General features: G+C 45.1%; 1 pseudogene across 1 annotated transcript; it reads right to left on the bottom strand.

The window, feature by feature from the left end:
- Nucleotides 1-16,105: 16,105 nt before the first annotated feature.
- On the bottom strand, nt 16,106-22,704 carry LOC308242088 (large ribosomal subunit protein eL22-like; annotated as a pseudogene). Its single transcript has 3 exons — nt 22,676-22,704; nt 20,092-20,131; nt 16,106-16,411 (listed from the first exon to the last, which is right to left on the bottom strand). The product of its transcript is annotated as a large ribosomal subunit protein eL22-like (transcript).
- Between the last annotated feature and the right edge of the window lie 1,334 nt (nt 22,705-24,038).

Raw genomic sequence — 24,038 nt, 5'->3', positions numbered from 1 at the left:
TGAGATCCCTGAAGGCAGCCACTGCCTTTCTCACCATCACATCTGTGGCTGGAAAACCACATAAAATCGAGATATTGATTTATGTTTTGTACTCATTCAGCAGCCCGAACAAGTGGTAGGTAGTCTCCCTTTCCCATCCCAGGGTTGGTGGTGACTTTTGAAATGATAGGAACAGGAGGGTTCATAAATAAAGCATGAAACAAGCATCCAGACTATCATCACTGTGTAGAATCTTGTAGGAAAAAAGGCCCAGCTGGGAAAGGAAGTACTGGATCGATCCTAGAGGGAAGATTTTGAACTTTTCAGGAAAGTGGGAAAGAAGCGGAGGTGCACACAGGTAGTGGAGACATAGCCCTGGCCTGTGGAAGGACCGACCTCAAGGCAGAAAAGCTGCAGGGCACCCGGACGGGGGCGGTACAGTAAACACTGAGCTTCCAGCCTTCAAAAGCTCTAGGGCCGGGCCCGGGCCACGGCTTTTAAGGGACCCTGTGGATTTTAACACGTACATCGCAATAATGGTCAAAGGGCTTTCTAACATGTTCTGCACTGTGCCAGATATTTTCTTTTGACCCTAGAGGGTTACCTCCCTACCCTGCTCACCAAATTCATGAGATTGAATTTCCTGAGTGGATGGGACTCTGAACAAATGTAAATTTAATTGTGACATAAAGGAACATGGCTTTCTTTGACCCTTAGTGAAGTGAGCTAAAGTTCACACCATATGGGCAGGTCCTGGCAAAAATAGATACATAGGCCCAAACTGGTTTGGCTTAACGGTTTGAGCATTGGCCTGCAGATCAACGGGTCATGGGTTCCATTCCTGGTCAAGGACAAATACCTCAGTTGCATGCTCAATCCTGGCCCGGGTCAGGGCGAGTGCAAGAAGCAACCAAGCTAATATGTGCTTCTCACATCTCTCTCTCTCTCTCTCTCTCTCTCTCTCTGCCTCTCTCTCCCCTCCTCTGGTGAGGATTAAAAAAAAAAAAGGTACATAGACTATTTGGTGAGTAGATGAATGCCAAAAGTATCTTGAAATGTATCCAGTCTATTTTAATAATGCCATAGAAACAGTTTTTGTTTACCTAAAGGTTTGAAGAAAGGTTTTCTAGGGCTATTTCCTGAACATTTAAAGCACATTGAAATGAACTGCCTTTGAACAAAGATTCAAAAGAGTTTCGTGACTACGAGTTAGCAACAAGTTGAGTTTATAACTCACCAGTCTTACATTGCTGGTTTCCTAAGCAACTAAGCCTGGCTGCTTTCCACTGGTTCTGGAAAGACTGGAATCTCCAGTGAGAACTCGTACTACACAGCCCCACCTACAATAATAAAGCCTGTTAGACAGAAAACCAAAATCCTACTTTGCCTATTGGCATCCCTTTCACAAAGCTGCCTGTGCCTAACAGCTCCCAGCCCTTGCTCAGAATGAAAGCTGTTCAGGCTCTCTTTAACAAGAACAACAACAACATATTTTAAAATATATTTTTATTGATTTCAGAGAGGAAGGGAGAGGGAGAGATAGAAATATCAATGATGAGAGAGAATCATTGATCAGCTGCCTCCTGCACGCCCCACACTGGGGATCCAGCCCACAACCTGGGCATGTGCTCTGACTGGGAATTGAACTGTGACCTCCTGGTTCATAGGTCAAGGCTCAACCCACTGAGCCATGCCGGCCAGACAAGTATCTTTTTTTTTTTTTTTTTCTGCTCTCAATTACGTGTGATCATTCATCCAAGGATTACTCAAATGAATTAAATCTAGAGATAATCCAAAAATATTCCTTTGGTCATTATTTTCTGCTCATTCCCTTCTTTAGTCTTCGGAAATGTCTATACCAGTCTGTAGACCAGCTTTGTTCCCTTGCCCTTCTAAGTATCAAAGAGTACCTAAAAGACAGATAATACATGAAAAAAGTATCTGAGTACCACGACAAAAAGGGACATTCCATTGGACAACTGTCCTGGACGCCCAGGAAATCAGCATCATAAAAACAGAGGCTGTTACAGAGGTAAAGAAATGTGAGGACCCCGGAAAACTCTGACTATTACACAATATAAGTTGCCTTTACAAATACATCCCTTCAAACAAATCGGACACATAACGATTTAGGACTACATTTTCTCTTTGCCATTGACAAAAAGAAAGAAGGTAAATGTGATTTCATAACTAGGTTTTCAGTTAGATAAATATGCTACTTCAATTAGTATTCCAATGGCTTTATTTTTTTAATGTTTTCTGCCCATTTTTGATCGTTAGTACAGCTTAGTAATTTTTTTCTATTTCTTTTTTTCTTTCAGTATAAACACAGAGAGCTTTTGACCTTTCGAGCTGTAAGGACTTCCCAACAAGTTACAGCAGCACATTTATCTTTGATTCTAGAGTCAACAAATCTTCAAGATTAAATGGGTGTGTGTCAGAGAAAGTTCTAAATGATTAGGTTAAAGTTTACAGTCAGGAAAATGTATGAAAGTTATTCACCTCGACCTTACTGAACTAACAACCTCAGAAAAGAGAATATTAATTATTATGGTGTTACCACATCAAAATCTCATTAAAGCAAAACATTATTTAAAATATACATATCAATAATTTTATCTGTTTATTTTTTTAGCGAGAGAGAGGAAGGGAGAAAAAGAGAATCATTGATTTGCTGTTCCACATATTCCCACAACATCGGTGTATAGAGGTGACACTCTAACCAACTGAGTTACCCAGCCAGGGCTACAGACAGATAATTTGAAATTTGCTGATATTGAATGACAAGGACTGTGTTAAAGTGTTTTTTGGGGGATGTTTCGTTACTTCTCACAACAACCCAGGATTTTTTTATGTCTCTTTTCCTTGAGGGAACTGGCTCAAGGGCAGGTTAAAAACTGGCCCAAGATCCCATTGACAGCTGTGATAAAGGCAGGCTTGAAATTCAGAACCAGTGAGGAATTCTTACCAAGCAGCAGGCTCAGTTCTAGCTTCTGGGAATAATGAGGCAAACAAAACATCAGAATCCCTGCTGTGAGTATGGTAAACACAGCTGAGTTTATGGTCAGAGTCATACCTACCTATTCCACAATTAAGCAGCATTCTAGCCTGTTTTTTGTTTTTTTAAATATATTTTTATTGATTTTAGAGAGGAAGGGAGAGGGAGAGAGAGTTAGATTGAGCCCACAACCAGGGCATGTGCCCTTGACCAGAATTGAACCATGACCCCCTGGTTCATAGGTTGACGCTCAACCACTGAGCCATACCAGCTGTGCTAACCTGTCTTTAGAAGTTTTGCCCTATACGTTGATTTGTTTTTCCTGAAGGAAAAAGTCCCCTAAACTCATTCTGAATCTCTGAAGAGTGGAAGTCAGGACTAATGCTGGAATCTTCCAGAAAAAAACAACTCTCTTTGAAATAGCCACTTCTTAAAAAACCAAACCAATAAACAGCCAACACCCCCAACCCTCTCCACACCCCCTCCCCCATATACACATTTCTCTATATCTTTTCAAAGCATCATCTACTTTAGGCAAGCTTTAGAAACACGAAGCATTACTGTCTACAATTCAGAGTTGCCCAGCCCGTGGACTATTTTTCTCTGTTACGGATATCTGGTTGTGATCATTTCCACACACTACGATAAAAAAGGACCCCACAGTGCACTTCCAGAACACGGTGCCCTGAACCTGCTGGGAGAGCCTGGCGTTCATAAGGTGAGGTCTGTCCTCCCTTAGCAACCCCTGTCCTTGTGCTGTGGTGCAGAACTGAGCCTGCAGCGGCTTTAACACACAGCCAGGCATGGGAGCACGCTTGCTGGTTTCGACTCTCTTCCTCCCGCCCTCTGGCCTGCTGTCATTGAACTTGGGCTATCTCAGAATTCTTCTCTTGTCGAGGGCAGTGCGGCTGGAGAGGAGAATGCAATAGAGAGGGATCTCGGATTGGGACTGCTTAGAAGAAGAGCCTAAGACAGGAACTCAGGTGCCTATGGCTTATTGAAGAGACGCTTGCTCTTAGGAGACAGGGAGGGGGAAAGCATCAGAATGCTCAGCCGGTGCGGCCCAGCTCTGGGATGGGAATTGTGTTTCCCTGGAGGCCAGTGGGCTGGCCCTTGGTGCCCTCATATGTAGCAGTTATTGGCAGTGGCTGCTAGATGAAGTGGTTTCTTGGTCCCTGCAGGCTGCTCTAACAAAAAACAACAGACTGGGTAGCTTATAAACAGCAAACATTTACTCGTCACAGTTCTGGAGGCTGGAAGGATGGGATCAGAATGCCAGCATGGGGGGAGGGCCGTCTTCTGGTCTTTCTCCTTGTACGTCATGGGGTGGAAGGGGCTGGGAGCTCTGTGGGGCCTCTTTTATAAGGGCACTAATCCCAGGATAAGGGCTTTACCCGAGTGACCTAATCACCTCCCAAAGGGCCCATCTCCTAGTCCCATTACACTGGGGACTAGGCTTTCAATATATGAATTTGACAAATATTTAGACCATCGTATTTGCCAAAATCAAGGTGTGAGCAGAGCTGCATCCTTTCTGGAAGACCTAGGCAAAGGCAGCTGACAAGGAAAACAACTAAGATGTTGTAAATTAAAGATGCAGCGGCCAGGGAGTGAGAGAAGGAGACAGAACTCTTAGCCTGTTGGTACCTGTGCACCCGCTCTGACAAAAGACTGCTCACTTTCCTGTGCACCTGATAGAATTTTGGATGAATTTCCAGGTGGCTATGTCTGCGAAGGAGACGAGCCAGGCACCATGGGTCCCCTGGAGCCTCCCTTTCTAATTTATACATGAGCTGAGGACTCTGCTGCGTTTATCCCAGAACTAGCCCCAAGTCAGCTTCTCCCCTTTGTCTGTAGCTAATAGAAATCCTTTCAGAGCGGCTTATGTCTTTCTCCCCCCACTCCGTGTATAAAACTCCCGGATTATACTCCAGGACGTGCTGTCTTTCTCACCTAGCCATGCGGCCAGGGGTTTAGACTCCGTGCACCAAGACCAGCATTTTTTTTATTTTTATTTTTTGTTAGCAATGGCCTAATAAACCCTTTCTTTTAAAAAGACTTTTAGCCATCCTGGCCAGTGTGGCTCAGTGGTTGAGTGTCCTCCTGTTCACCCAAAGGTCACTGGTTCAATTCCCAATCAGGGCACATGCCTGGGTTGCGACTTGATTCCCAGTGGGCGGCATGCAGGAGGCAGCCAATCAGTGTTTCTCTCTCTCCCTCTATCTTCCTCTCTTTCTCTAAAAACAAACAAAAAAAAATCACTAAAAACATATTAAAAAGAAAGACTTTCATCCATGGAAGTTAAATTTTTTTTGTTTAATACAACAAAGAAATCCGGCAGGGTCCCTTATTGCCTCTCCTCCATCCTCAGTGATGCTGGTCTGGCTCCAAACTAGCATATCACACACACAGAGCAGCCGCCCTGCAGGCAGGCAGCCTCGGGGCTTCAGAAATGAGCGCAGTGATGGAGGGCTGGGACTGCAGCTAGAGCCCTGGCTGTCTTCCACTTCCCCCCGAGCAGCTTATCACAGCCGCGCTTCCAGACGCACAGGATTTGTCTCACAGCATCTGTGGTGGCTTTGTCAACGTAGTAAAACTGGAACTACACTTTCCAGATACCCAGATACGGGAAGGTCCTGTATGGATCAGAGTTATGGTTGCCACAAGAAAACTGTGTGTGATGTGTGAGAGTCAGAAACAAAGCAGCAGCCATCACATTTGTTGTTGTTAATCCTCACCCAACGATATCTTTTCCATTGATTTTTAGAGAGAATGGGAGGGATGGAGAGAAGGGGAGAGAGAGAGAGAGAGAGAGAGAGAGAGAGAGAGAGAGAGAGAGACAGAAGCATCAATCAATGTGAGAGAGAAACATTGATTGGTTGCCTCCTGCACATGCCCCCAACCAGGGCCAGGGATCGAACCTGGAACCCTGGTATGGGCCCTTGACTGGGACTCTAACCTGAGACCCTTCGGTGTGCGGGCTGACACTCTAACCACCTGGCAACACCAGCCAGGGTACCAGTACATTTGAAGATTGATAGAGGCAGTAGGGACAGCCAGAGGGGTGTCAGTGGGCCCCACTTTACTCTTGCTTTCCCTACTCTGAGTCCAATTCTTCTTCCCAACTGCTAGCTCTGCTGACCAGCAGCGAGCCCAGACCACCATGAGCTGCTCTGCTGGAAGCTCACAGAGGTGGAGGCCACAGGAGCCCACAGCCTTCCAGGTACTTCCCCTCAGCCGCCTTTGGACTCCTCTCCAGCTGAGAGCTCAACAAGCTGGACTTGTCCCCCTGCATCAGGGCTGGCTAAGACTTTTCTCTGGTCCTTGTTGGGCCTTTCCTTCCTCAGATCCTCCCAAAATGGTGTAAGGTCTCACTCCATCATAAACAATACATCCCATATTACTCATAGTGGTCTTGCTTCCCGGATGTGAGCCCTACTGGTATAGGAGGGAAATATAATTATCTCCATCTTAGTACACGTCCAAGGAAATGTTACCATTCCTTACAGATTGCCACAACAGACCCCTTTCTGCCTGGCTGTCCTTGAATATAATCAATAGGTATCAATGTAATCAATGTGACATTGACTATAATGTCTGGAGTATCTGGTACGAGAGGCACTAAAGAACTCTTTTTTGGGGAACCTTGATCAGTCTAAAGGTCCTTGTCCGTGAGACAAACAGGAACCGGGGGCTAGAGATACGGTTGAGAGGCACATGCTCCCCCTGAGATCTAGCAGAGCACTAAGTCTTCTCCCATCTCCTGGGCTGGACCTGTCACCTCCTTGTTTCTTCTCCTTGCTCTTGGCTTGAGTCTCCCCGCCTCATCACATAGTGTTACGATGAAAGGAGGCCAGCAGGACTTCATTCAGTCACGAGATGGCTAAATTTACTCACCCGAGGTGTAATGGGAAGCGTGTTTTCCTGAGGCCCAGAGGATCTGGTTTCTGGTCCTACTTGCCAAGAACCCTCTGTGGGCTTAGGAAAGTCATCCAGCCTCGCTAGGCGTCAGTCTCTTTGTAATTTGTTTTCAAATACATGGACACGGGCAATAGGGTACTGAAGACCTTGAGGGGGTGGGGCTAGGAGGGAGGCAATGGGAGACATCTGTAATACTATCAACAATAAAAATATATTAAAAGCAAACAAATACAATGCTAATTGAACAAACTATAGGTCTTCTGTCACATACCCAAATTCATCGCTCTTTTTAGAAACCTGCTTTTCAGTTATTTATATTAAAGTTCCACAGGGTACGGCACAGGCCTCCCAGGAACGTTGGGATATTACATCCGCGCATTGACAGCCTCACTTGATCTAAATGTCAGATGGTCTTGGGAGGTGTTTGTTTCACACATGGAGTCATCCTGAGGAAGGAGTGGGAGCTCCAGGGCACAGAGGTGGGGGGGTTTCCTCACTCTTTGATTTGCTGTCAGCACAGTGAGATGTATTACAATGTGTGTGTGCCCAGCTCTATCATCATAATGATTTTTAGGTAATATTCACTGGCTTTAATTAAATTAACCCCATTAGAAAAGACAAATGACTTCAAAAGAAACCACGGACTAAAGTGTAAACAATAACATGAGCGCAAGCAAATAAACAACAAAAATGGCAAGGGCAGACACTTTCACTCCTAGAACAAACTCCTGGCTATCCACATTAAAAGGTAAAGATAATGAGGATCAAATCAGATCGGACAAAAAAGTCTGACAAAAGTATTCGCAATGATCAAGAACATGGTTCACACCTACTAGATTCATATCTAGTATCATTAATGTGAATCTCTTCTTAAGGGCATATTGTGTTTTGAAATATTAACTAGTGTAATATCATACCATCATGATTGGCAAGGCATTTCAAAATTTCATCTTGATATTATCTTTTTATTTTTTTTGTTCGTGCGTTTATTATAGGGCTCATAGCACCTTGGGAAAGTACGAAGATTGGAAGCAAGTACTGAAAACATTGCTGATTAGAGGCACATGACCAAAAGCTGGTGACTACTGATTTGGACTGAGGCCAACATGTCTACGTGTCCTGACTTAGGAAAAGGAGGTGTGGGTGGTGGCCCTGCTTGGACTCTGCACGATTGTAAGACATTTATCACTCTACTTTGTATGACCTATGACATAATTACAGGAATTAAGGAAAGGATTGTACTTTAGCAATTCAGGTAAGTGTTTTCATTTCAGTTATCAGGAAGCTCCAACTTCCAGCTTTTAAGAAAAACAGGACTGGATTTAGTAACCTTTCAATGAGTTGTTTTCTCTCTTCCTTTCACCCGGTTCAACATCTAAGTAAATCAACATTGCTAAGCTGTTAGTTTTTTGGAACAAAGAGAATCTGTGGAGTTTTTTTCAGATTCAGGAGAGAAACTTGTTAAGGTATTGAATATGTGCAATATTGATGGATGGATTGATTGATTGATTTTAGAGAGAGAGGAAGGGAAAAATAGAGAGAAAAAAACACATTGATGTGAGAAAGAAACATAGGTTGGTTACCTTCTATACGGGCCCCAACTGGGGATCGAACCTGCAACCTGTGTATGTGCCCTGACCAGGAATCGAACCCGAGAACCTTCCATGTACAGGATGACGCTCCAACCAACTGAGCCACACCTGTCAGGCATGCAATATTTCTTTTTAAGTCTACTTTACAGATCTAAAGTTACCATTGTTCAAAAACAAACAAAAAACCCAAACCTTGGTTTGCTCACAGATTGATTATAGTATGCTATTTTTAAAGTGTATTTTATGCAGAAAACAATCATACTTAACATTTTTTAAAAATATGTTTTATTGATTTTTACAGAGAGGAAGGGAGAGAGCTAGAAACATTGATGGAGAGAAACATCAATCAGCTGCCTTCTGCACATCCCCTACTAGGGATGTGCCCGCAACCAAGGTACATACCTTTGACCGGAATCAAACTTGGGACCCTTGAGTCCGCAGGCCGACGCTCTATCCACTGAGCCAAACCAGTCAGGGCCATACTCAACATTTTATATTATTTTTAAATTTTCTAAAATATAAACAGGAGATAGAAAACAAATAGGGTGTACATGTGGGCTAAATCACACATCAGTAACCTCTAAATCCTAGTGACTTCATGCTATCGAAGTCTACTTTTCACTCATTCTGCATGTCTAGTGGGGCTTGGCTCACTGAAATCTCTCAGGGACTGTGTAAACAGAATAATAACCCTGAAAGACACCCACATCTAATCCCCAGAACTTGTGAATGAATTTAGTACCTGACATGGCAAGAGGTGCTTCGACAGTGTGATTAAGTTAAGGATCTTGTGATGGGAGATTATTTTGGATTATGCAGGTGGGTCTTTATAAGAAGGAGGCAAGGCCCTAACCGGTTTGGCTCAGTGGATAGAGTGTCGGCCTGCGGACTGAAGGGTCTCAGGTTCGATTCCGGTCAAGGGCATGTACCTTGGTTGCAGGCACATCCCCAGTGGGGGCTGTGCAGGAGGCAGCTGATGTTTCTCTTTCATCAATGTTTCTAGCTCTCTATCCCTCTCCTTTCCTCTCTGTAAAAATCAATAAAATAGATATTTAACAAAAAAGAAAAAAGAAAAAGAAGGAGGCGAGAGGGTCAAAGGCAGTAGGAGGTGATGTGACCTTGACAGAGCGAGGTTGGAGCCATGTCAGGGAGGGCCACACGCCAACGAGTGCAGGCAGCCTAGGACACTAAAAAAAGCCAGGGCGTGGATTCTTCCCTGAAGCCTCTAAAAGGAATCTGCCCTGTTGACACCCTGACGTTAGCCCAGCAAGGCTGATTTTGGACTGCTGACCTCCAAAAACTATCGGATGATAAATTTGTATTGCTTTAAGCCATTAAAATTGTGATAATTTGTCACAGGAGCGATAGGAAATGAATACAGGGACCTATGTTCCATCTTGACAAATGCTTTCATGGTCCCAAAGGCAGAAAATGGAAAAGCAGTAAATCAGGCCCCTTTTCTTAAAGCTTTAACTTCTGCTTACATTTCATTGGCCAGTGCAAGTCACATGGTCACACTTGACTTGGAAGGAGGTGGGGTGTGCCATGCTGCCACAAGCCTGCCCATGGAGAACCAGAGCATTTGTGAATAGCTCTAGGGAGCAACTTACAGGAAGAGCAGAACCGGAAAAAATAGAACTTGGAACAGCAAAAGTGTGACTCATCACAGGAAAACTAGGTAGGTGACTGAGTACAGGCAATCAGGATTGAAAAAAAACACACAAAAAACTTTTCTCACTATTAAATTTGGAGTAGGCACTGGTGAGTGAGGCAGTAGCTATCAAGGCTTCATCTGAATCCCAAAGACAAGAAGATTGCACCTCTTCTGTGCTCCATGAAGCTGAAGAGACAGCTCAGGCCTGACAACAGGAGATGAAGCGCTGGGGACCAGGACCAGAGGGCTCAGAGTGCCCAGGTCCCTCGGCCGGTGTCTGGCTGGGTTTGGCAAACGGGAAGCACTGTTAGGAAAGGGGTTGGTGGGAGGAGCCAGGGTATTTCTCCCTCTCGTGTTCTCCTTGGGTGGAGATGGGGACTGTGTCTTTTTCTGTCTCCTGCTTCTGCTAGATCAGTCCGTGTTCAAGTTTCAACTTCTGCCAGGTGACCCTGAGCCCTGAGCTCCAATAACTCACCTCCTCTTTTTGTCCCTCCAGCCTAGGGAGGGGAATAAACTTCATGCTTTTGCTAATCTGTGAGTTACTTCATTGTTTCCTGATTGTTGTTCGAGCCTCTTCAATCAGCTATATAACCAGTTCTCTACATTAAAATTCCAGTTGTTTTCTGATTTTCTGAGTGGACCCTGGCTGAACACTGAGCCACCCGGAATCTGACCAGCACACTCTCCAAAAGGGCAGCTCTGGTCAGGGGGATGCCCTGTGGTTCTAGGCAGCAGGTGGGAAAAGACTCGTGAGAATGACCCAAGTCAGCAGGATCGAGGTGGAGTGGCTAGAGATGCAGGGTTTCCAGATAAACCGTGGGTATGTCTCATGCAACATAGAGACTGTATAATTCCTTCTTGTTGGGCTGTCTTGTGCATCGTAGGATGTTCAGCAATATGTGGGACATACTTATACCAAAAGATTATTCATGGTTTATCTAAAATTCAAACTGAACTGGGTGTTCTGCATCTTTATTTGCTAAATCTGGCAACCTTAACAGAGAGTGAGCTCATGTGGAGCGCTGGCTTCAGTGCTGTGCAGAAGTAAATATGGGGACAGGCAGGGTCAGTTTTGGGGGGAAAAGGCACTGGAATCAGATGTTAATTAAAGTCTTTATTATAGACTTCAGTTACTGTGACTGAGGCAATTGTGAAATATTGATTAGTCCAATCAGAGGACCTATGCGAGTGAATGTTCAGAAAGATACCTGTGACGTGTGTGTGTGTGTGTGTGTGTGTGTGTGTGTGTGTGTGTAAATGAGTTACAGACACGTACTTGTGGCCCAAATTCAGTAGTTGCTAGAAAAACATCCTCAGTTATTTGAGAGTCTAAAGATATAGCTGGTGAACTAGTGTGTGGTTTTTTTTAAAGACAGCGATGAAAACAAAGTATCTTCCAAAGACCAAATGTCCAAATTTGGTTATCTGTTTAAATTAGGAGTTCTCAGCGAAAGCTAATTTTGTCTCCCAGGGAATACTTGGCAATGCCTGAGCACAGTTTTGATCGCCACAAAGGGAGGTGCTGCTATCATCTAGTGGGTGGAAGCCAGATACCATCCTACAACACACAGGATGGCACCCAAAACAAAGAATCACACAGTTCAAAAGGTCACTAGCACCGGTGTTGCGAAACCCCAGTGTAAACTTACGTGGAAAGGCCCATACAAAACGTGCTATCCTGAAAGCAAAACCAGATAATACGGCTGAAATTCCATGAAGTCATATTCCAAACTAAAATAGAAGCAGCTGGGCCTGGCTGGCATGGCTCAGTGGTTGAGCATCGATCTTTGAACTAGAAGGTCACAGTTTGATTTCCAGCCAGGGCATATGCCCGGGTTGCAAGCTCGATCCCCTTGTGGGGTATGCAGGAGGGAGCTAATCAATGATTCTCCCGCATCATTGATGTTTCTATCTCTCTTTCCCTCTCCCTTCCTCCCTGAAATCAATAAAAAATATCCTATCTAGAGGAGGAACCAAGATGGCGGATAGGTAAACACCTAAACTGCTGCCTCGCACAACAATGTCAAAACTTCAACTAAAAGACAAAATGTCTATCACCCAGAACCATGGGAAAGCTGGCTGAGTGGAAGTTCTACAACTAGAAGGAAAGAGAAAAGAGCATTGAGACGTGCACAAGCGCTGAAAAGCTGTGGTACGGAGACACGTGAATCAGGCTGGCGACCGGCAACTGGGTATGCTGCTTTTTTCAACCCGAAGGGAGACAAGCTCCCGATTACTTTGAACTCCAGTTTCTGGGGAGACGCTGGGGACCCAAACTCCTATGGGGAGAAGCTGGACTGTCTGCCATTGGGTCGGAAAGTGAGGGTGGCTTTCTTGCAGAGGTGCGCGCAGCAATCATTGTTTACTGCGCTGGGGCGCGGGACGCGGGAACTTGGAAACGCGGAGATGCAGAGACGGCTGACTGGCACGCCCTAGCAAAGTGACTCCCTGAGACCCTGCCCCGCACAATCTACAAACCCACCCAAGCTCCACGCAGTGGCTTTTGCATATAAATGGCCTGCCCTATCGCAGCTTAACCTAACAAACTGCAGCTCTGATCAGACAGCTCCAAAACCTCCAAACCCCAAGCAAGGAGGAGAAAACTGTAGTTCTCGCTGTAGCTCCTGCTGGGTGGCCTCAGACAGTATCTGACCTGCACCCCATTGGCGATCCAAAAGCTAGTGTATCTAGTGGTCAGTGTGAGATGACACCAGATTTCAACTACTCACATCCTTAAGGGACACATTCAAGAGGCAGACTCAGTGAGCACCAAAGCCCCATTGAAGCAAGTCCTGCCCCATAAGCATGTCTCCAGCACAGCAGTTCTTTCATTATAGACACAGCGGATCCTCACAGCCAACTGGCCTGGAGGTCAATTCCTCCCAGTGTACCAACAGCAATCAAGGCTTAACTACACCAAGACTTTGCACTTAGCCCACAAAGGGGTGCACCAAGAGTGTCCACCTCAGGTGATAGGGGAGGCTCAACCACTGGTCACTTACCACAGAAAACCACTCCATCAACACAGGGAAGCAGCAAAATGCGGAGACAAAGAAACATGTCATGAATGAAAGAAATGGAGGAAAGCAAACTATTGGACACTGAGTTCAAAACCACATTTATAAGGTTACTCAAGAATCTTCTAAAAACCGCCAAGAAACTTGAGGAGACCTCTGAGGAGCTTAGTGAGACCTTCAAGGACCTTAATGAGAATGCCAAAAAAATAGAAAAGGACCAGTTAGAAATTAAGCATACACTGTCTGAAATAAAGAATATACAGAAATTCAACTGTAGATCAAAGGACCCCAAGAGTCAAACCAAAGATCTGAAATATGAGGAAACAAAAAACACCCAACCAGAAAAACAAAAAGAAAAAAGAATCCAAAAATATGAAGATAGTGTAAGGAGCCTCTGGGACAACTTTAAGCGTACCAACATCCAAATTATTGGGGTGCCAGAAGAAGAGAGAAAGCAAAATATTGAAAACCTATTAGAAGAAATAATGACAGAAAACTTTCCCTACGTGGTGAAAGAAATAGACTTACAAGTTCAGGAAGCACACAGAACCCCAAACAAGAGGAATCCAAAGAGGACCACACCAAGACACATCATAATTAAAATGCCAAGAGCAAAAGACAAAGAGAGAATCTGGAAAGCAGCAAGAGAAAAACAGTTAGTTACCTACAAAAGAATACCCATACGACTGTCAGCTGATTTCTCAACAGAAACTATGCAGGCCAGATGGGAGTGGCAAGAAATATTCAAAGTGATGAACAGCAAGAACCTACAACCGAGATTACTCTACCCAGTAAAGCTATCATTCAGAATTGAAGGTCAGATAAAGAGCTTCAGAGATAAGAAAAAGCTAAAGGAGTTCATCACCGCCAAACCAGGATTATATGAAATGCTGAAGGGTATTCTTTAAGAAGAGGAGGAAGAAGAAAAAGGTAAAGATAAAAATTATGAACAACAAAATGACAACAAATACCTACCAACAAGTGAATCTAAAAATCAAGTGAGTAAAAAATCTGATGAACAGAATGGACTGATGAATATAATAGAATCAGGGACATAGGAAGGGAGTGGACTGACAATTCTCAGGGGGAAGGGGGTGTGAGGGGTGCGGGAAGAGATTGGACAAAAATCTTACACCTATGGATGAAGACAGTGGCGGGGGGTAAGGGCCTGGGGTGGGGTGGGGAATCAGGTGGAGGGGAGCTATGGGGGGAAAAAAGAGGAACACCTGTAATAATCTGAACAATAAAGATTTATTTAAAAAATATATCCTATCTAATAAAAGGGTAATATGCAAATTAACCATCACTTCATTACAAAGATGGTGGCACCCATAGCCACAAGATGGCGGTGCCCAGTCCTCTTAGCCCCACTGGAGTCCCCCAGTCCTAAGGGGGCGGCTGCTGAGAGTGGGCAGCGTGAGTGGCGTGGCGGAATGCTTTCTTCGTCACCGCAGTGAGAAGGCAAGCATTCTGCCCTGGCCGCGGAGGACCTCTAGGCAGCAGCTGCGGAGGGCCTCTGGGCAGCGCACCCGCACGCATGTGCGTAGTGGCCGGGGTGGGACACTTGCATCGTCTCTGAGATGATGAGGCAAGCATCCTGCCCCGACCACAGAGAGCATCTAGGCAGTGGGCGCAGAGTGGTCAGGCCCGCAGAGAGCAGAGAACCATGGGGAGTGGGCCTAAGCCGTCAGGGCTCCTGGATTGGAGAGGGCTCCCCTGAGGGCTCCCAGATTGGAGAGGGTGCAGGTTGGGCTGAGGGACCCCCCTCCACGCACGAATTTTGTGCACCAGGCCTCTAGTATTTAAACTAGAAGCAGCTAGCACCACACAGGCCCCTCATTTGTCATTCCATACATGGGATGTAGCCACTTCTGCAGGTAGACCATAAATCATTACTGTGTGTGGTGTGTACATGGCATCGCTATCCTGTATACCTTTAATCATGATCCCTAAATGTTTTAACCTGCATACGGTGCCATTATTTCTTCAGGGTGATTTATTTCTGCATAATTCAAGAGATGGATGTATATGTGCTAATATGGTTCAAGTTCAAGTTGTTCATTGGGGGCAGTTGTGTGTGGCTGAACACCAAGGGAATTCCCAGTTTCTAGAAATGTGTTTGTCAAAGCTCTGTCAATTCTAGGGGACAGAAAACCAACCCCAGGCTTAAAGGCAGAAGGGGATATATTGCTTCATATAGTTGAGCCTGTTCCTGCGGTGTCTTACAGGACGAGATGAGGATTTGTGTGCATCAGCGCCTGTGGCTGGGCACTGCCTGAACCCTCTGTTTCTCATCTTGGCCTTCATTTTGCAGAAAGGCTTTCTCCACAGGGTCATGGCAGAGAAGATGTCTACTGGCAGCCTAAATGTCACATCCTCCTGACTTAGCACTTCTCTTTCCCCTTATCTAGATGTCAGGCTCAGGAAAGGTCTGTGTTTGAACCTACTTGGGTCATTGCCCTCTCCTGGATCCCTGGCTGTGTTCAGGGAAATGGTACTATGATTGGTCAAGTCTGTGTCACGGGCCCACCCCTGTCATCAGGAGTGAGGTGACACCTCCAAATAGTAGAGGAGGGAATTAGAATCACTTTCCTGGGAGCACATTACTATGCTGTTTCTGGTCCTGACACTTCTTGGATGAAATCCCTGGCACCCGACTGCTGGAAGGACCTGGGCTTGTGAGGGCTTTCATGCCTGGCTGTGTAGGGCCACTGTGGAGGTTCAGGGCTACCCTAAACATTTTGACTAAGGAACTGACTCTCTTCACATGGAGAAATTGTCCTGCACACATGAGTCTCTTGTATTAGAGAATCATAGAAACAGGTTCACATGGTAGGGACACAATCATACATGGTGATTGGATAAGGGTGTTTTTCCACCCAAATTTTATTAAGAACTTATACAAAATACTCCAGATAAATGAGTTTTAATATTCATTTTTCTCCTATTCTTCACCTTGGTTAATCTGGAAGTAACTTAACTATCTTTGCTATTAGCAATGATGTGCAACCAATCACATCAATTATTCCTTAAATATTTTTTGGTGAGATATTTCAAAAACCTTTTGGAAAAAGGCATCTCAGAAATTACACTTATCTTGCGCTTGCTCCTTTCTATGGTTACAGCCCTCCACTGAGATTCCCACCTTTCCATTCACTTTGATTCTTCCCCAAGGAAATTGCTCAAAATTTGCAGCATCTATGATTCCATCTTCTATAGGGTAGGTACAGTCAATGGTGAACTTAAGAACCTACTTCCAAGCCCTGGCTGGGTACTCAGTTGGTTAGAGCATCCTACCAATATTCCAAGGTTGTGAGTTCAATCCCCAGTTAGGGGTCAGGGCTCATTCAAGAAGCAACCAATGAATGCATAAATAACTGGAATAAGAAATTGATGTTTCTCTCTCATCAATAAATTTTAAAAAGCGGGGAAAAAAAGAACCTGCTTCCTTTCCTAAAAAATATTTTTCCATTGATTGTTAAAAATATATGTTTTTATTGAGAGAAAAATCAAGATGGTGGCATAGGTAAACACCTAAACTGCTGCCTCACACAACAATTTCAAAACTACAACTAAAAGACAAAATGGAATTTGAAAAAATAAATAAATAAAAAAAAATAAAATAAATAAAAGACAAAATGGATATCATCCAGAACCACAGGAAGGCTGGCTGAGTGGAAATTCTACAACTAGAAGGAAAGAGAAAAGCACACTGAGACTCAGAGGAGCTGCAGGAGGCAGAGTTACTGAGATGCGCATGAGGAGAGGACTGGCAACTGAGTGTGCGGCTGGCTTTCTCAAGTGGGAGGGAGACAAAAGCTCCCGACTGCACTGAACTCCAGTTCCGGGTGAGACTCTGGGGACCCAGACTCATACGGGATGAAACTGGACTCTCAGGAAAGAGAAAAGCACACTAAGACTCAGAGGAACTGAGGAAGGCAGAGGTACTGAGGTGCGCACATAGAGAGGGTGGGCAACTGAGTACATGGCTGGCTTTCTCAAGCGGGAGGGAGACAAATGCTCTCGACTGCACTGAACTCCAGTTCCAGGCGAGACTATGGGGATCCAGACTCATTCGGGGAGAAACTGGACTGTCGGGCAGTGGGCGGAACTCGAAGGTGGCTTTCTCTCAGAGGTGTTTGCAGCGATTACCACGGGACACTGAGACACAAGGGCCTATTAGGGCAGGGGTGACAGGAAACCAATGCTGTCTGCTCCACCCTGAACACGCCCCATCCAAGCTGAGCACAGAGGCTTTTGCAAGTCTTCTCCATAAGGGTGTCTCCAGCACAGAAGTTCTCCCATCGTAGACACAGCTGATCCTCACAGCCAGTTGGCCTGGAGGTCAATTCCTCCCAGTGATACCAACAACAATCAAGGCTTAACTACAACAGGATTGTGCACACAGCCCACAAAGGGGTGCACCAAGAGTGTCCACCTCAGGTAACTGGGGAGGCTGAGCCACTGGGCCCTATAGGACACCTAGCACACAAAGCCACTCTATCAACTCAGGGAAGCAGCCAAAATGCGGAGGCAAAGAAACAGATCACAAATGAAAGAAATGGAGGAAAGCAAATGACTGGATATAGAGTTCAAAACCATGGTTATAAGGTTTTTCAAGAATTTCCTAGAAAAGGCCAATAAAAATAGCGAGACCCTCGAGGATATGAAAAAGGACCAACTAGAAATTAAACATACACTGACTGAAATAAAAAATATTATACAGAGACCTAACAGCAGACTAGAGGATCGCAAGAATCAAGTCAAAGATCTGAAATACAAAGAAGCAAAAAACACTCAACCAGAAAAGCAAAAAAAAAAAAAAGAATCCAAAAGTTTGAAGATAGTGTAAGGAGCCTTTGGGACAACTTCAAGTGTACCAACATCCGAATTATGGGGAGGCCAGAAGAAGAGAGAGAGCAAGATACTGAAAACCTACTTGAAAAAATAATGACAGAAAACTTCTTTCACCTGGTGAAGGAAATAGACTTACAAGTCCAGGAAGCACAGAGAACCCCAAAAAAAGGAATCCAAAGAGGACCACACCAAGACACATCATAATTAAAATGCCAAGAGCAAAAGACAAAGAGAGAATATTAAAAGCAGCAAGTGAAAAACAGTTAGTTACCTACAAGGGAGCACCCATACGACTGTCAGCTGATTTCTCAACAGAAACTATGCAGGCCAGACGGGAGTGGCAAGAAATATTCAAAGTGATGAACAGCAAGAACCTACAACCGAGATTACTCTACCCAGTAAAGCTATCATTCAGAATTGAAGGGCAGATAAAGAGCTTCACAGACAAGAAAAAGCTAAAGGAGTTCATCACTACCAAACCAGTATTATATGAAACTAGTGGCCCGGTGCACGAAATTCATGCACATTAAAAGGGGATTAATTAGAGGAAATAATTTAATATTGCTATTTGCCCTTTCTCTATAATAGAAGTGTCAGAGATGAAAGAAAATTAGTAAAATGTATATGAAAACCTTCCTCCTGTCAGAGTCTGTGGCGCACCATGCGACTCAGAGTCAAGTCCCCGCCCACCCACATGCGCCTTAAAATCGCGTGAGACCCAGACCCGGCCAGCTCCCTGCGCCATCGGGCTAGATCCAGACCCGGCCAGTCCCACCCTTGTCAAGCCCCACCAGGCAGGGGGTATAGCCTCAGGTCCCCTGGCCCGGTGCCAGGCTGGGGGGTGTGCCTTGAGGTCCCCTGTCAAGCCCCGCTGGATGGGGGGCATGGCCTGAGGTCCCCCATCAAGCCCTGCCAGACAGGGGGCGCAACCTCAGGTCCGCCGGCCCAGCACCGGGAGGGGGGCACAGCCTCAGGTCCCCCATCAAGCCCCACCGGCAGGGGGGCGCATCCTCAGGTCCCCCGTCAAGCCCTGCTTGGCAGGGGGTGCAGCCTGAGTTCCCCAACCCAGCACTGGGGGTGGACCTTGAGGTCCCCTGTCAAGCCCCACCTGGTCGGGGGCACAGCCTGAGGTCCCCCAACCCAGCACCAGGATGGGAAGCGCACCTTGAGGTCCCCTGTCAAGCCCCACAGGTCAGGGGGTATGGCCTCAGGTCCCCTGGCCTGGTGCTGGGGCGGGGGGCATGGCCTGAGGTCCCCCAGCCTGATGCCAGGGTGGAGGGCACAGCCTGAGGTCCCCTGTCAAGCCCTGCTGGGTGGGGGGTGCAGCCTGAGGTCCCTGTCAAGCCCCTCGAGGGCGGAAGAGGGCGTAGCCTCAGGTCCGTGCTGATTGCTCGTTAAGGCTCCTTATGGGAACTTGGCCTCAGCTGTGGGTGCAGCCATCTTTGTGACAGAGTGATGGTCAATTAACATATTCCCTCTTTATTAGATAGGAGGATGCTGAAGGGTATTCTTTAAGAAGAGGAAGAAGAAGAAAAAGGTAACCATAAAAATTATGAACAACAAATACATATCTATCAACAAGTGAATCTAAAAATCAAGTGAATAATAAAAATCTGATGAACAGAATAAACTGGTGAATATAATAGAATCAGGGGCATAGAAAGGGAGTGGACTGACAATTCTTGGGAGGAAAGGGGTGTGGGGGGTGCGGGAAGAGACTGGACAAAAATCGTACACCTATGGATGAGGACAGTGGGGGGGAGGTAAGGGCAGAGGGTGGGGTGGGAACCAGGTGGAGGGGAGCTGTGGGGGGAAAAAAGAGGAACAATTGTAATAATCTGAACAATGAAGATTTATTAAATTAAAAAATATGTTTTTATTGATTTCAGAGAGAGGAAGGGAGAAGGAGAGAGAGAGAAACATTGATGAAAGAGAGAAACATCCATCATTGATCTACTGCCTCCTGCATGCCCCCTACTGGGGATGGAGCCTGCAACCCTGACTGGGAATCCAAACGGTGACCTCCTGGGGCATGGGATGACACTCAACCAACTGAGCCACTCTGGCCAGGCCCTGCTTCCTTTTTTTGCCCTTCTTCGACACAAGCTTTTTCCTGGGTAGCAGAGGCAGAAGGATTAATGGCCTTTCAGTACCCCAGGTGATCCGAGAGTAGTGCACAAAACCTACTCTCTGCAGGCCCCCTCAGCTGATGGCCCCTCACAGCCATGTGAATGCTGTAAGAGAAGGAGCTCAATCTATGGAGCTTAATACACTGAGTTCCATGTGGTTCTACCACTTACTGGGTGAGCGACTCACTGGACTGCTCTCAGCCCCACCTTCCTCATCTGTAACATGGGCCAACAATCCCCACCTCTCAAGGATTCTGAGATGATCTATGAGATTACCTGCATATATAGTGCTTGTATACTGTAAATGCTCCAAAATGCTTCTTCCTTTCTCTCTTCTGCAGATTCTGGCCAGCTTTTAGCAAAATCTAAAGACACTAGATTTCTTTAAGTTTGGCAATACATAGCTCCAATTATAGGAAAAATTTTTTTTTTAAATATATTTTATTGATATTTTACAGAGAGGAAGGGAGAGGGATAGAGAGCTAGAAACATCGATGAGAGAGAAACATCGATCAGCTGCCTCCTGCACACCTCCCACTGGGGATGTGCCCGCAACCAAGGTACATGCCCTTGACCGGAATCGAACCCGGGACCCTTCAGTCCGCAGGCCGACGCTCTATCCACTGAGCCAAACCGGTTTCGGCTATAGGAAAATTTTTGAACATTGAAAATAATACTCAGGTAATATATTTTAAGCTACTCAAATAAATTACACATAAAATATAAGACATTACACATTATAATTTAGTAAGTAAACTAAGCTAATCACAACTCAATTTTTTTGTTCCTGAATAAAATTACTTTAGAACAGAGAGGATACCAAAATAAATATTGGAAAATTTCTGATTCACGTCACTCCATCCTTCTTTCCAAGGGCCAAGCTCTATTTTCATGCTGAAGTTTCAAAATATGTACAAATTTCTCTTCCCTGGTGGTTGACCTACCAATGGGGTATAAATGCCAAATGCTAACTCAGGACTGCCAATACTCCATCCCACATTCAGAACTATGAAAAAATGTGAGCTTTTCTAGAGCAGTGCTATTTGAATAAATATTCTGGGGGAAACACTTTGAGAACTGCCTATATTTCTAAAGAGTTCTTAATAATGATCATTTCTCCCAGCATGAGCAAGAATGAAGATTTGGACTTCAGAATAAATGGATAATGTGCCCTGGCAACCTGGAATTTAGACTTTTTTTTATTAGTCTACCCCTGCATTTGGCACATCTAAGGGAAGAAACACAAACATCATTGAATTAGAGAGTTTATGTGTAAAGTGTGCAGTGTAAGAGCTCTTACTTTTCTATTGCAACGGAGTAGATCTTTGTCTAGCAGAGGTCCTCAAACTTTTTAAACAGGGGGCCAGTTCACTGTCCCTCAGACCATTGGAGGGCCGGACTATAGTTTTAAAAAAAACTATGAACAAATTCCTATGCGCACTGCGGGCCCGGGACGAGTCGGCTGCTAAGCAGGACAGGCAGCGGCACCCGGCGGGCTGGATAAATGTCCTTGACGGGCCGCATGTGGCCCGCGGGCTGTAGTTTGAGGACCCCTGGTAGAGTGTCGGTTAGCATACACAAAGTGAAATGTGCATGCCAAGTCACAATTAAATTATGGCTGACAAGTTTCATTTACCCAAGGAAGGTCTTCATTCTTATTGCTTATTTACTTAATTTTGCTGTTTCATTGAGCTTACATATAAAGCTGGCATGCTATATTTATGCAACTATGTTAAATTTGTTTCTCCTTTTATTTATCATCTTCAAAAGAAGAAAGAAAATATACAAATGCATACAATTAGGTTAATTATTTATTCAACTGGGCTAGAATCAACAAGGGAAATTAATTTGTAGGAATTATCCAGTATTCTTTACTGCCTTACTTTCAACGGGGTTGATTTCTCCTCCTAAGGAAATAGTTCCTTTTTTTTTTTTTGATCCGAAGATTGTTATGAAGATTAAATGAGATAATATATGTTCACGGTTGGCATACAGCAAGTTTTCAATAAATGTTGCTCCTCTTTTCAGCCCCTTCCAAAAGCTGGTCTTCATGCCTGATGACTTCGCAGAACAAGTGGCTCTCAAATTTCAGAGCCTATCAGAATTATGGCAGGAGTTTATGAAATGTACCCCTGCCCGGTGCCCACTTCAGAACCATAGGACCAGGATTCCCGGGCCCACATTTGACAAGCTCTGATGGATCAGAACTGCTGAGCTGAGTCTAAGTCAGAGCCGATAGCAATGTCCGGGTTGGTTTATTTGGTTCCCAAGAACTGAATGAGTTCTGAATCAGTAGTTATGAAGATAAATCTGGAGCTAGAGGAGAACTCAGTCTTCATTCCATCTCCATCTTTTGCAGTTGAAACAGTCCCTGAGAGGCTAGGTGATTTTCGGGGAGGCTCTTGTCAGCTGCTGTGCATGGCATGCTTGCCCGTGGGCTCTGCCCCATGCCCAGGCTGGCTTTGAGCACTAACTCCCCCTTGGCTTCATGTGATAGAAACATTCACTTTGAGATCGAATTTACCTACTTTTGCTGCTTATACATAGGTCGCTCCATCCTGAATAGACCACACTGATCCTGTACTTTGAAGCTGTACTTTGTACAAAAGTAGCTTTCCAATTCTAATGGCTGGCTATTTCTCACTTTTATTACCTGACATAATTACCCCTGGCTCAGTCTTCGTGTGGTTGTGTGATTCATGCCCGTTATTAGCAGCAGGCCTGCATGCACTTTGAAAGGAGTATTATGAGCAGAGATTATTGATCAAGTACCATATAATCCCATTTGATTATTTTCAAAAGGATTGGTTCCTTTTATAGCTTCAAGTCAAATTGGCTTTGGAGAGTATAAAGTTGTCCCATTTTTTTCAAATATAGGAACATAATTTTTAATTGCCCTCCCACCTATTTCAGAATTATACTATGTGACCTTTGGATGAAAGACCATCATATAAGATTTAGAGCAGGCGTCCTCAAACTACGGCCCGAGGGCCACATGCGGCCCGTCAAGGACATTTATCCGGCCCTCTGGGTGCCGCTGCCTGTCCTGCTTAGCAGCCAACTCGTCCCGGGCCTGCAGTGCACATAGGAATTTGTTCATAGTTTTTTTTTAAACTATAGTCCGGCCCTCCAACAGTCTGAGGGACAGTGAACTGGCCCCCTGTTTAAAAAGTTTGAGGACCCCTGATTTAGAGTGATGTTTTTGAAGCTGAATTCCTAAAATTGAAGGAGTATTTCAAGATTAGGTAGAACTCATGTGAATCTTGTTTTCAGTTATCTTAATTGATCTGACCTACTTGTCACTCGAGTTATTTTTACTGGAAATGAGTCCCTCTCAGGCTCTCCCTTCGTGTTGCCTGAGCCATGCCCAGGATGGATTTCACATGTCTCCCCACCTGTTCCTCCCATCTGTTTCTCCAGCTGTGGCTTCATCTGTGGCTGACTCCTGAGGGATTCTTCTCCGTTGGCTGAGGCGGTCCTCTACTGCTAACTGATGCTATTACACTGCTCGCACACCCACCTTTCCGTTCCCTGTACCTCTCTTTTAAGGATAGTTTCCTGAAGATTTGATGTCATGAAAGGGATGCACAATACAGCAGAGAAAGACCAGACCAGTACTCAGGTTCTCGAATAGTACTTAACCCCAGTTCTCTCTTCACTAGGCGGGGACCGCTCACTCCCTCCTGGAAGGTTCTAACTGCCTCAGGGTTCTGCTCGCTTTGGCAGCACATATACGAAATGCCTCAGGGTTTGTGCCAAGTGTCTCCCACCCTTAGAGGGAAAAGGACAGTTCTTCCTCACTTCCGTCTTCGGCCTACTTGCCTTAGAGTTAGACCATTAATCTGCTGCTTGAGTGACTGTGAGTTGTAAATGCTCTTTCCCCAGGTGGGA

The sequence above is a fragment of the Plecotus auritus genome (genome assembly GCF_963455305.1).
Source record: "Plecotus auritus genome assembly, chromosome: 1".
Taxonomy (NCBI): domain Eukaryota; kingdom Metazoa; phylum Chordata; class Mammalia; order Chiroptera; family Vespertilionidae; genus Plecotus; species Plecotus auritus.
Note: the sequence above shows the minus strand (reverse complement) of the source record. Positions and strands in the feature narration are given on the sequence as shown.